Below are 14,897 nucleotides of genomic sequence, written 5' to 3' on the forward strand. Positions count from 1 at the left end.
TCTTCTATAAATACAAGCACCGACAGTTGAACTATTATATACTGTGGTGTTCTGGCATTTCTTAACATTTGCTTGTACAATCACAACTGAATTCATTGTCAGATTGATGGTTTTAAAAATTCTCGCAGGTCCTCAATTCTGCTGCATTTCCAAATTAAAGAAAAGGGAGAATTAGAAGACATTGAAAGTTGATTCTTTTTCTTGCTTTCTTTCCATTTCCCGTTATTTTACTGAGGCTCCTCAACCTTGATGAAATATGATTCCACTTCTCTCAGACTCTGCCCAAAGCTCAACAGTTTTGTGGACACAAGAAAACTAGTTTACAGTGGAGTTTTAGCAATAATGTAGAACACACTTAGCCATGGGATCCCAAATAAAAAATAAATATAAAATGAACTTTCAGCAGATTTATCACCAGAAAGGGAGTATTCATGTCAAAATGTACAGATTTCCAAAAAGATTACTTCAGGTGGAATCTTAGAGATCTCAGCAATGTGGGCTGTGGCAAGATTTGTGTCAGAATCACATGAAAATTCCAGCAAGCATCTCACTGTACCTTTCATGCAGTTGCCAAACAGCAAGGCAGGCAACAGCACATGGCCAGTTATGTAGTTTATTAAACACCTTGGCTCAAGGTGTTTACTACTTCATTAATATTCAGATTTGTATCTGACCAAATCTGCCAAGCAAGTGAGACATTGAGAATTCTCAACATGGCAGTCAAAGCCGTTTTCAGTTTGCTGTGTGCTTCAAACCACTTCCACGTTGATGCCAGGTGTGCAACTTGTCAGGCTCATTCCACAGGCTCCATCCATATGCACCTACCATTCATTGACATCGACATCTGACATGTTTCCTGAGAATTCCTAGAAGCTGCATCATCTCTTCTCCACTCACACAATAGGCTTCTGCACTTTATGCTGTAATGGCAGCTCTCATTATAATGCTGCAGTAAAGGCACTCTGACTCAGGGAGATACTCCTATGTGTTCATGGACTTAACCAAGGTGTAAATCTGATCCAAATTATGAATCTGATCTGATCACTTGCTCTCATAGTGCTCATTCACTGAGAGCCTGCTTTGTATGCAGGTCCCTGCCTTCAATTCTATGTGCCAAATTCCCTTTGCCCACCATGACCAGGACAAACATCAGGAACAATGCAGGGCAGCTCTGGACTGACTGTCCTTGTTTGGGTGCACAATAGCTTTTTAAAGGTGGCACAACCAACAGCTATACTGGTTAACTTAAGGTATTCTGGCTGTGGTGAGATCTTCCAGGAATGGCACAATTAAGGTGGGAATAGAATCAGAGAAAGGCAAGATAGGTTGTCAATAAGGAAGGATTTTTAAGGAATCTCAATAGGCCTCAAGTTTAAACCCTCCAAAAAAAATGTAAATCAACTTTCAATTAGCCAAAAAAGCACAAGATTCAGCCCACCATTTTCATGGAAGCTACTTGAATTCTATTAAAGTTCTTTCAAAATCATAAGATATTTAGATGAAGTTGAAACATTGTATGTTGGGTGAAATGGGGGAGGGACATGTCTTTGTGGATTGTTATAAAGCACATAACATTACAAATCACTGTTCAAGTTGGGGACAGGGTGATGGGGAAAAGAAATTAACAAATATTCCGCACAGGGAGAATACACATTGTCTGCAGAAGGGAGACAGGAGTATATAATGTGAACAAAACCATAATTGAGGCAGAAGTATATGATCCACACAGAACAGTCACTGTGACAACAATATATCATGGCCTGACATTCACCTTTAATTTATGCTGCTATATTTAACAATTACTATGACAGAAAGTTGCACTCCAGTTTCCTGCAGAGCCTACATGTTTACACTGAAATATAAATATCAGTGTGGAACACAAGTGCAACCAATAAGAGTGATTGGAAAGTTGCTTTTCTATTGTTCCTTTTAATCTCTAAATAAGTCATCCTTTGCAGTCTTGCTCTTGCCTCCTTACTAAATGGATGCAACACAATGTCTCTTAATTCCGAGAGCCTCAAGATATTTGACTCCCTGCTCAGTCAAAGTGAAAATGTGTGGCGCTGGAAAAGCACAGTAGGTCAAGCAGCATCCGAAGAACGTTTTGGGCATAAGCCCTTTGTCAGGAATGTTCTCTGAAGGGCTTAAGCCCAAAACATTGAATATCCTACTCCTCGGATTCTGCCTGACCTGCTGTGCTTTTCCAATGCCACACAGTTTGACACTGATCTCCAGCATCTGCATCCCTCATTTTCTCCCTGCTCATTCAGTGTTTTTTCACCCCTACATTCTCATGTTTTTCTTACAAAAAAGGACTAAGTCTAGCATTACCGAACCACTTGTTGGTATATTGAACTTATTTTCAACTAAGCTGATTTCTGGGACTATTAACCTTGACCCTTTAGCTAGGTTTCTCAATTTTTTAAATGTTCAGAGCACACACAATGACCTGCCAAGAAAATGGCTGTTCCAAGATAAGCTTTATTTAATGTTTTGCTTTCTGTCAATATCCCAACCAATATTATGACAAACAAGAAGATAGCCAATGGCTGCAGAATAGAAAATATCTTTATTTAAAGTTAGGTCAATAGTCTTTCAACAGTCATGGCAAATGACATTCTTCTCATTGTTATAGAAACCAAAAGTCATCAACCAAGATTATCCACAAAGCATATTTGAAACTTCACTGTTTTGTATAGGAGTGTTTTCATTAGCATTAAAGCACAGCACCTAATCCTTTGCCTGCATCAGCCATCAAAAGTCTCCACATGTCCTAGCTTGCTCTTTTGCATCAAGTACGATGCTAGATAAATAAAACCACCCAGTACACACCAATCAAACGCCAACCAGCATGACTGACACAGCAGATCCCGAGCAAGTTATTTAAACCTTGTATCATGGCCAATAAAGACAATCCAAGCATGTACGTAAAATCAGGTTCAAGAAGAAATTCAATATCCATTGAATGTGTTTAGAAATATAGTGGAAAGTTATGAAAGCAAGTCAAAAAGGGTGAGAGAGGATTTATGAGGATGAAATTGTATAATACACTATTTTGCAGGTTAGAAATTTTGATTAGTGAATTCAATGAGAACTTAATATTCATAACCATTTTTATTATTTGCATAAATGCACAAACATAAAGAGAAGGGGATGTAAATTTTACATTGAGGGCTTCAGTTGGAATTTCTGTTCTTACACTGGCAATTCTTCTTTTAGTTGCAATACTATACATTGTATCCTCTATCAATTGTAGGCATCAGTACAATCGGGCTTATGCCCGAAACGTCGATTCTCCTGTTCCTTGGATGCTGCCTGACCTGCTGCGCTTTTCCAGCAACACATTTTCAGCTCAGTACAATCTAAACTCATTATTAACATGATTCCCTCCAATGCTATATTGAGGTGGCAGCTTTGATAATCATTCATTTATAAAAACATGTTGTTAATAATATTGTCATGTTTCATTCTTTCTGATTGTTAGTCATGTTAACACTGACCATGTGATTAGCATCAATCAGACTAGAAAGACAAACCAAGAAATTATCCATATTTACTTGACAGCTGCATGTTCAATCTGCACATCTAATCAAGAAGCATTGAAAGAGGTGGCTGCTTTCAATAACTTATCCAATCTATCTAATGCCATTTGCCAGTCCCATTCCCATTTTTGAACTGTTCCATTCATTACTTAGGTCCAGGCCACTTCTCACAATCACATCCACCTATTTTTTTTTGTGAATCCTTTATTCATTCATAGGATGTGAAGGTTGCTGGCAAGACCAGTGATTATTGCCCATTAACAGTTGTCCTTTTGACAATGGTGGTGAATTACCTTCTTAAACTGCTCAAGTCCACGTGGTAAAAGTACTGCCGCAGTTCTGTTAAATAGGGATTTCCAAAATATTGACCTAGCAATTATAAGGCAAATCAGCTAGTATGTGACATGGAGGGAAGCTCACTAGTGGTGTTCTGCTATCCCTGCTGTCCTTGTCCTTCTAGCTGATAAAGGTCTAAGGTTTTGGAAATGCTGTTGAAGAGACCTTGGGCAAATTTACAATAGCAGATTGTGTAAATGGTACACACTGTGTCCACTATTCTGTGAATAGTAAGCGGCATTGCCATGAGTGTATTTATTAATAATAATACAGTTTAATGATACTCATAGAAACTATACTGCAGTACTTAATATTGTGCAATTCAGAGAACTAGGTCATTTACTGCAGGTTGGCAAGTAAATCATTCATCAGCCCATTTAGGTGAAAGAGACAGTTTCTCAATCCAATTGGTCACTCTGTTGTTATTTTACATTCCAATGCTCTTATCCCTACTTTGGTTACAGCCTTATAAATAAAGGAGTGATTATCCATGATGCAAAATGGCCAGGGGCAGCTGCTGCACCTGTTCCTGCTGCTGGCCTACACCACCTGCTCATGCAGGTTCCTAGCAAGAGATAACAGCACCAGCAGCAGCAGCAATGAGGTAGAGGTGAGGTGAGTGTGGCATTGGAATGGCAGCTAAGGAGTCACTAGAAAAGAGAGGAAGCTACTCTTCACCAGCCCCAGCATTATTTCCCCCTTCCAGAGATCTGGTCCACACCTTGGGCTGAAACTTTAGGCAGACTTTGAAAGACTGGTTGTGCTGCTTTCTCTTGCTTCATAATTATATAGAGGGTTACTTCACACTCTTTACACCACCTAAAGTTAGTATTTAGGGCATTCACAACCTGTAAATAAAGAGGTAAAAGCACCTCCCTATTCAAAAAGAACAATTGCAACCTCAAAATGTTGTCCTGTCTCCTTCATACAGCAACTATGCTAAAATTAAACAGCTGTTATGGGCAGTACTGAGCAAGAAGGCCACTATGGAGGGATCAAGTCTTTTATGCTGTCTTTTATGAATACTTCCTCCTAAACATTAGGGAAATTTAAAATCCAGAAAATCAAGGTTCTGATAACTATCTTTAAATGTCTCTACTATGCTTTTGTTTTGACCTGCTTTGCAATGCAGTGAAAACTCTCCACAATGTAAAAAGCAATGAACGTAAAAAACAAGCAGCATCACACGTTTCTCGACTATGCACTATGAATGTGACGGAGGTATGTATACAAGGAAAACATTTTACTCAATCTGACACAACAGGCAAATTTATTCTTTGTCACGCGGTATTTCAGTTCAACCTACTGAAATTTGGCAATGGAGAGAATGCCTTGCTCTCATAGTTTTGATAAATCAGGACATTGTGTCAAACAATGCGCTATTTAGAATAACCTGAAGCACATATAAGTGCATGGTCAGGTTGCAGATTCTGTGCTGGAGTAATAATCAAGTCCCTTTTAGTTCTGATGCAAGTATCTGATACCATGTAAAAAAAAGGCAAGTTTCACCGCAGAGGTACCAGAAGGTTGCATTGATTAAAACAGTAAATTCTAATGCAGTCTATCGAAATACACTTCTTCAGTGTGCTGTTGAAATGTGTTTGGAAAACCTGCTAAACCAGATTTCTTTTACCTCATTCATGCTATTTCAGGCAATGCTGTAATGTCAATGAACTGTTGACACTAAGGAAACAGGAGCTGATGTGCTTTGTAGAAACCCCCACTCACCTGGGAATAGGGGCCCTGATTACCTCACATTCATTCTGTTTTTACTTGTCTCAGTGCACTACATTGTTCTTGTCACACAGATGTTTTAAAAAGAAACTTGCTCAGAAAATTGATCACAAGCCAGTAAGCAAACTAATGAACTAATGGTGCATTGGGGTAGAAACTGCTTTCACAATACCTCAGGTTATTTTCTGATAATCCCTCATCAATCAATAGGAAGTGGGAAATCTGCAGAGAGTAGCAGCAATTGCAGCAAACCTGAAAACACACCTCAAGTGTGCTTGTGTTAGTGGGGAGGGGATGGAAGTAGGGAGAGCAAATCCCTCTTAGGAAACTTTAGATGTGCACAATTTTCATTGCTCATGCAGTGTTCTGTTTGTTGTAAAACAAAGTGAAAGGTGAGATTTTAATGGGGGAGGGTTTCTGCACGGTTAACCCTGAATAAGAACTGTAAGAACAGGAGTTTTGGATTAGTTCATAGCCCTGGAATTAGGAAACCACCTTTCAGACATCTCAATTCGAATGAATTCATACAAACAAAAATGTTAGCAACACACAGCTCAGTCAGCATCAGCAAATCATAAACCTTTACAGTATAGAAAGACATGCAGTCTGTCTTTGTTTATGATGGTTCTTTAAAAAGCAGGTATGCTTGGTTCACCATTCTTGCTTTTTTAATCATATTTTAAATTCTTTATTTTCAAGTACTTATCCAACTCCACTTTAAAATGATTTATGTGATCAGTTTTTGTGGTGAGAATATAGTTACATATTCCTGCTTCAGACATGACAAAATTGTAGGACAGATATTTTACACCATCCGAAAAACTGGTGAGGTTATAAGGGCATGAGAGAAAACACACATACAATCATACATGTGATGGACAATACAATTGAACAGATCCCATCAAGATATTAGAGAAACAGACCTTTGTTGGGTGGAAGGTTCAACTTTTGTTTTAAAAAAAGCAGTACTCAAGCTCCAACAGCATCTAATCCACAATTAAATATAGGGTCAGGGCTACAAGAGAAATATATTAGTACATTCATTAGAAAAGGAAAAGGAAAAATTTGCGAACATTTGAGCAAAAGCATATAATCACTGTGTTAGCCGAACGATTTTTTTCTTTACAGGTACACATACTTTTAATTTCCTTTTAAATTCACAAAGGGGTCACATTGTCAGGATGAAAACAGGTGTTGAGTGGGTGCTGTGCTAATAAGTTACACTTAATGGATAGTCTGGTGCTAGCCTGCAATTTGGGGACTAATTAATGATTACCATGATTTAAATAGACCTGGAGACATTGCAACAGACTCTTGCCAGTTCTGAAGCCCATAAGGAATGGGAACGGGACTAGGCCATTGGGCCTTTCAAGCAATTTTGCCATTCAACAGGATTGTTGCTGATCTGACATTCCTCACAACTATATTCCTGTGTTTTCCTTGATTCTACCTATTTCAGCTTTAAATATACACACTGACTCTTCCCCATAGCTCTCTATGGCAAAGACTTCCAAAGACACTCAACCCTTAGAAGAGATTCCTCTTCATCTCAGTTTTAGGTTGGTGCCCTTTTATTCTGAGACCATACTCTTTGGTCTGAGGCTTTCCCATGAGGGAAGACATCCTCTCTGCAGTTACTGTGACAAGCCCCTTAAGAATCTGATATGTTTCAATGAGATTACCTTTCTTTTAAACTTCAGTGAGTTGAATCCCAACCTGTTTAGCCTTTGCTCATAAAACAAGCCTTCCAAGAGGGACTCTTGTGGTGCAGTAGTAGTGTCCCCATCCCTGAACCAGGAGACCTAGGTTCAAGTCCTACCTACTCCAGAGGTGTGTAAAAACACCTCTGAACAGGTGGATTTGAAAAATAGATGAATAAAAAAGACCATTCGTCCATACCAGGGGGTCATCTTAGTGAACCTTCTTTGAACTGCCTCAAATGAAATAATATCATTCCTTAAATAAGGGACCAAGGCAACTCAGAATTAATTGTTGTGAATGGTATTTAGCTTCCACCCACCCATACCACCACTGAAAGTATGGAATATTGTGCCTGATGCAGAACAAAATATTGCAGGATAGCAGTAAGGAAGGTCCTGTACTTACAAAAGGAGATGGTGAAAGGAACCCACTCTCCCCCTTATAGCAGATATTAATGTTGTACTTGCCCTCATCTCATTCCATTCTGCCTCCAAAACATGAGTGTTATGCAAAATTACTGTCATCAAGCATTCCCTTTCTCTTGGTGACTTCTTTAAGTTCTCTGATAAGATAAAGTAGAACGGTATTATTCGGGTGAAGTCCTGTTAGAGTTTCCAGGAAGAATATTGGGAAATGTTGACAAAATGTTCCGAGACTCTCCCAAAGTGTCTCAAAGTTCTTCTTCAATGGCCGAGTAACATTTTAAAAATTGAAAACTGAAGATGGCTGTAAGTAATCCCTGAAATTCTGAACAGCAACCTGCTTTCTCTTGTTTGAAGGCTACTGTTGGGGAGGGTATTATTTGAAGTAATGGACTGTAGAGGGTTCTGTGGGAAAGCTGCCTAGATGATCATTAAGTCTCAGTTTGACAATTAAATTACCAAGCTACAATTTGAATGATCTTCTTAGCAGATGGCCTTGGAACACACTTTAACCTCCTTACCAAGATGGCGCCTTGCACTAAAAGAGGCCTGAGTCAATATTGGAACTCAACGCTCCATTTTGATGAACTCAAAGTCTCTTTAGCACTTTTAATATGTTAAATTGCTGGTATATATATGTAGACTCGCAGTGTGCTTTTCAACTTCTGTGTTGCCAGACAACTTCAGATTACTGCCAACTTTCTCAAGATCCCTATGATTGCCTGCACTCCTCCCTCCAGATCCAAACTCCCAGCTTATTCCTTTAAAAATAGTGAATTGTTTGGTGCTCGCCGCTTGTTAGCAGTGTATTAATCAAAACAGGCTTCAAAATTGCTTGGGCCTTATGCTCTTTCTTATATTAGTGAATAAGTGTCAAATATAATGGCTCAGTAAAGAAGTTTACAGCCGATACAAAAATTAATCCTCTGGTTAGTGTTGGAATGGAAAGGTTTAGACTGCAGTAAGATATGCTCTGATCAGTTGATAAGAAAATTGCAAAATAGATTTCAATCTAGAAAAGTGAGAGATAATGTGTTTTGGGAACTGCAGTAAGGCAAGGGAATGCAGAACAAATATAAAGTTACTGGTTAGTTTAAAGGAACAGTGGATTGTGTGTCACAGATTGTTAAAGTAGCAGGACAACTCAATAAGGTAGCTATAGTATATGGCATAGTTTCCTTTATTAACCAAGACATAGCAGAGAAGTTATGGAGCTGTACAAAAAGAACTTGTTAGACCGCTGCTTAAGTTCTGCATATAGTTGTGATCACGTTACAAGGAAGATTGATGTATGACAGAAAATGCAAAGGAGATTTGCAAGGTCATTGCCAGAGTGGAAAAGTTATGAGGATAAATTGGGGTTGACTTTGGAACAGAAGAGACTGAGATTGAGATATACAAAATCATTCGGGGATCAAAATAATGGGAAAGTCTCTTACATTAATGGAGGGGTATAATAAACAGAGTGTAAAGATTTAAATTAATTAGTGTAAGGGAGAGTTAAAGAAGACTACCCCCATCCCTGTAACACTGCATTTCCCATGGCTAACCAACCTAGGCTGCATATCCCTAGACACTATGGGGCTGGCCAATCCACCTAACCCACACTTCTGTGGGAGGAAATGAGAACACCCAGAGGAAACCCATGCAGATACAGAGAAAATGTGCAAACACCACCCAGACAGTCACCTCAGGGCGGAATTGAACCTGCATCCCTGGTGCTGTGAGGCAGCAGTGCTGAACACTGAACCACTGTGCCACCCTAAGACTGGTGGAGACAGAAACTCTCAGCACACTTAAAAGTTATGTGGGTTTCCAATTGATGAGTTACAGACTTATTGCAGGAAGGTTGGATTAGGTTTGGTACTTATTTGTCAACTGGTACAGACATGATGCGCCAAATTACCTTCTTCTGTGTTACAAATTTTTTGTTAGGTTTCTGTGATGTGCATGCATAAATGTAGATGCATCTCGGGTAATATTTTTACACAAGTTGCAATATTTCCATCAATAAACAAAGACTTATATATTCTCTGATTACAAGACTAGTTATTATAGTACTACATGTGCAGTGTGCAAAATTGGTTTCATGCACATGCAGATGCGAAGACAATGCATTTTATGCACTACACTGAAAATATCACATTAACACATTGAAATATTTTTATGACCCATATTAATTTCAGATATAATATCCATTGTTAATGAAATAGAAGCTGTGCAATGTAACACAGAACATTATTTTCCTTTCTGGAACTTAGCCTCCATGGAGTTTTGGCTGTCATTATTAATGGCCCATAGCCAGAAAGTTTAAGTTGAAAACTTAACATTTTAAAGAAACTATACATGCACAAGCTTGGAAAAAATAATCCTATTGCACCCTTGCTTTGAATTTTGTTTCACAATATTAGCAGGTTAAATTCAAAGTAAAAGGTTAGTCACATTTAATTAAGAATCCACTTTTCATTTTTGTGATAACTCAAGGGAAAGTGGAATTATTATTAATAGGTATTAATGGCATTCTGGAGGCATAAATACTAATACTGCTTTTAAATAGTTAATCAATTTACACCTTAAAGAATCAATAATTGTACAGGTAATAGTCAAATTCCAAATACTTTCTTCTATGACTTTTTATGATTTTGTCTGCAGGGAACAGTTAGTATTATCCAGTGATCTGTTAGAGTCAACATCTATGAAGACCTATCAAAGGTGCCAAAAGCCCTAATTAACCTAAAGAATTCCCAGGTGAATGGAAATTGCTAATGGTTTTGTGGGCACCTAATGAAGCCTTCATGAAACCTCTTGAAATCAGTGAACAGCTCTTAATCACATTCAGAGAACATGACTCGAGAAACAAAAGCTGAATCCCTTTCTTTTTGCAATACTTTTTCCTTTAGATTTGGTTTTGCCCTAAAGAATCAAGACAACCAAGAATGCAGCGTTCAAACAGATCCTACTGCAATTAGAAAATTGTTTAGTTTGACAGTTCCTATTATGCTGTCATAGTGTTATTTGCACTGATGATCATCATTCTATTTGTTTTTGCCTCATGAGTACATGATTTGTGAGGTACAACACCAGGGCTGGAATCTTGATTTAATGGAATCTTGATTCACCGATTCATGGAAAGTTAGATTCCCGACTTTAAAAAACATCAGAATTACTTTGCTGTTATTAGGCAATTGTTGTGCTTGTCTAGTAAAGCATAGAGGGGAGAGGATGAATGGGTAGGAAGAGAATTAATGGTGGAACCAGTTACACAATTCATACAGAACACATATTTCCTATTGCAAAGTGGAAGTGATAAGAGCTTTGGAAAAATTCCCTGTACATAAGCCTCAAATGAGAAGTGACTACTGTTGTGTATGTTAATAGTGCCAACATAAAAGGAAAATCAGAAGCTGATTTTGAGAAATTGTTTGAGAAAGGCTGAATTTATAAACAAAAAGCAAAGAAAATTACAGCACAGGAACAGGCCCTGCAATCTTACGCCAATCCAGATCCTCTATCTAAATCTGCTGCCTATTTTCTAAGGGTTTGTACCGCTTTACTCCCTGCTCATTCATGTATCTGTCCAAATACATCTTTAATGATGCTATCGTGCCCATCTCTACCACCTCCGCTGGCAACACATTCCAGGCACCCACCACCCTCTGCATAAAGAACTTTCCACACATATCTGTCTTAAATGTTTCCCCTCTAACCTTGAACTCGTGACCCCTAGTAATTGAGCACCCCCCTCTAGGAAAAAGCTTCTTGCTATCTACCCTATCTATACCTCTCATGATTTTGTAGACCTCAATCAGGTCCCCCTGAACCTCCATCTTTCTAATGAAAATAATCCTAATCTACTCAACCTCTCGTCATAGCTAGATCCCTCCATACCAGTCAACATCCTAGTGAACCTCCTCTGCACCCTCTCCAAAGCATTCACATCCTTTTGGTAAAGTGGTGACCAGAACTGTACGTAGTATTCCAAATATGGCCAAACCAAAGTCTTATACAACTGTAACATGACCTGCCACCTCTTGTACTCAATACCCCATCCAATGAAGGAAGGCCTGCCATATGCCTTCTTAACCATTCTATTGACCTGTGTTGCCACCTTCAGGGAATAATGGACCTGAACACCTAGATCTCTCTCTGCATCAATTTTCCCCAGGATTTTTCCATTTACTGATAGTTTGATCTTCAATTGGATCTTCCAAAATACATCACTTCACATTTGCCTGGATTGAACTCCATCTGCCATTTCTCTGCCCAACTCTCCAATCTATCGATATTCTGCTGTATTCTCTGACAGTCACCTTCACTATCTGCTACTCCACCTATCTTAGTGTCATCTGCAAACTTGCTAATCAGATCTCCTATACCTTCCTCCAAATCATTTATGTATATCACAAACAACAGTGGTCCCAACATGGATCCCTGTGGAACACCACTGGTCACAGGTCTCCATTTTGAGAAACTCCCTTCCACTACTACTCTCTGTCTCCTGTTGCCCAGCCAGTTCTCTATCCATCTAGCTAGTACACCCTGGACCCTATGTAACTTTGCCTTCTCTATCAGCCTACCATAGGAAACTTATCAAACACCTTATTGAAGTCCATGTATATGACATCTACAGCCCTTCCCTCATCAATCAACTTTGTCACTTGCTCAAAGAATTCTATTAAGTTGGTGAGACATGACCTTCTCTGCACAAAACCATGTTCCCTCTCACTGATAAGCCCATTTTTGTCCAAATAGGAATAGATCCTACCCCTCAGCATCTTCTCTAGCAGCTTCCCTACCACTGACATGAGGCTCACCAGTCTATAATAACCTGGATTATCCCTGCTACCCTTCTTAAACAAGGAGGTCAACATGAGCAATTCTCTAGTCCTCCGGCACCTCACCCATGTTATGACCAACTTTGTGATTTTATGGCAAACAATTTCAACACAGTCAGCAATGAACATGATTGCATCAATATAATGTCACCATTAAAATAATAGCACAACTATTTCAACAACTTGTATTGCTTTACATTTTTCAATTCCAAGATGATGTCTGGAAGCTTGTGCCCTTCTGGTGATTACTTTGATGATGGATCAGGATTCAATAAGATGGAGGGGATGGGAGGTGAGGATGTAATTCCACATATTAAAACTGTGGTCAACCTTCCTGTCCTGCTACCAGCTGCAGCCTTTAAATAGCTGATTAATGCCCACTTCAGAACCTCACTCCACCCTGCTGGTATTAACTCAGAGCTAATGAGGGCTTGGTATGCATGGAGTACAACAAGTAAATTATGCAGGATTGCCTATGGACTTTCAGAGTGTGCCTCATTCAAAGGCACTCAGTGTCTGATCAGGAGGCCTGACAAGAGGAAAGATGGAAGCCCCACTAAGAACCTCACACTGCCCTTGCTGCTAATGACTCCTCTCCCCCACCCCCATTCTGTGACTCCCTCATGCCATTGCTCACCTGCTGACTGAAAGTGTAGACCTTGGATAAGTGTTTTACTGGCAATAGCCATTGCCTCCCTACTGACAATGCTGATCAATAACAGTCTCCAACTGGCCAGAAGTTCTCAGTGGATATGGCCTTCACCTCTGAGGTCCTTGTTGCTGGGAAAAAGCTCACCACTGCCCTGTCAAGTTCCCGAGTACCGCATGACATGGTGGATCTTCATAGTAAGAGGCAAAAAGCAGATATGACCGAGTCTCCATATGCAACCAAGACATCCCCTTGGGTGATAGCCTCAAGATTCTGGCCGTTATTTCAAATGCATATTGCATTAAAAATAGAAGTCCAATAAAGTGAAAAAGTATTTGAATGTTATGGAAAAACAAGAATATTGTCAAAGAGAAGGGTTCTGAATACAAAGGTAGAACAACCTGCCAGTGAATTGCAGTGGCTTAACACTAGTGAGCAGAAATGGGTGCAAGACAATGGATAAACCAGTGTTAGTGGAATGGGAATTGTAGACAATAATGATAACTTTCATTTATTCAGGGCTTTTAACACTGTAAGCATGGATGCAAGATTGGAAAGGATAAGGGTGAGCCATCATGCTTCAAAAGGAGAGGGGCAATAGGAACATGGGACTTTTAGTGAGCAGAGTTGCAGGCTGTAACACCGAGAAGGAACTATGAAGGATTGAACTATTCACTAAGAATTAGAATTAGAACTGAAAAACATCATTGAGTAGGGTTGAGGCAGCAATGGTGAAAATGTATTGAGATTTCAAGAAGTTGGGAAGAAGAAGTTTTGTAACAGAAGAAGATGTGAAGAAAACAATACTGCCTAACCTGGCTCATGATAACATAGTTTTCAAGCTATTTGCAACTCATTTGACATTCCAAAATATCTAGCCTCTAGCCTGCTATCAATCATTACTGCAACTACTGATCTGCTCAATCTCCTCTCTATGCCATTACATTCCATTAAAACCCTTACTTCTTCTCACCCTGGGCATTCTGTCTGTACACCTCTCATATTGCCCTCCCTTAACTTCAAGGGACACAGATGTGAACACCAATGGAGAACAACTGACAATTATTTATTGTCTGATCTGGCTGCAAACTTAAATCACAAGAGCAGATTCTGCTCTCCTTTGTCAAAGCTACTATTCCAACATCATCTAGGAACACAACAGTAATTCAAGGATTCTCTTCTTTACTACAAACCATCTTGTTATTTACATCTCCCATGTCTCCTCCACTATTATCCCAACAATAAATGTAAGGAGTTCATGGACTTTTTTATTACTCTTGAAAACCAATTACCGTAACCAAGCTTGAAGTTATCTGTTCTGGTATCTACTTCTGTGGCTCCTTGTCAAAATTCATTTTACACAGCTCTTGTGAAGCTACTTCAGATATATAAATGGGGATTGTTGGTTAAAATTTGGTCAATGAGTAGAAATGCATGCTCGAATTAGCATATTGGGAAAAAATAGACTATCGTGAGGAGATTTTTTTGTCTGCAGTCTTTCACCACAACGTCAACTAATTTGATAAAACCCTTGCTAACCATGCACAGAGCATATTAAAGTTATATTAGTTGTGCTGTATATGAAAAGTTCTAAAAATAAAAGCATTTCCATATTTAAGTGAAGAAATAGATTTTAAAAAAAAACATGTTTAGCTTATGTATTGTTTATAATTAACCC

At 39.0% G+C, this 14,897-nt stretch overlaps 1 protein-coding gene across 1 annotated transcript in view; it reads left to right on the forward strand.

Annotated features, from left to right (window-relative positions):
- The window catches only part of klf5l (Kruppel like factor 5 like), a 64,631-nt gene that overhangs the window by 30,305 nt on the left and 19,429 nt on the right, over window positions 1-14,897 (forward strand). The gene's annotated exons all lie outside the window — the stretch shown is intronic.

Source organism: Chiloscyllium plagiosum, unplaced genomic scaffold (assembly GCF_037043375.1).
Source record: "Chiloscyllium plagiosum isolate Xiang-an unplaced genomic scaffold, Cpla_swu_hap1 HiC_scaffold_11, whole genome shotgun sequence".
In the NCBI taxonomy this organism is placed as follows: domain Eukaryota; kingdom Metazoa; phylum Chordata; class Chondrichthyes; order Orectolobiformes; family Hemiscylliidae; genus Chiloscyllium; species Chiloscyllium plagiosum.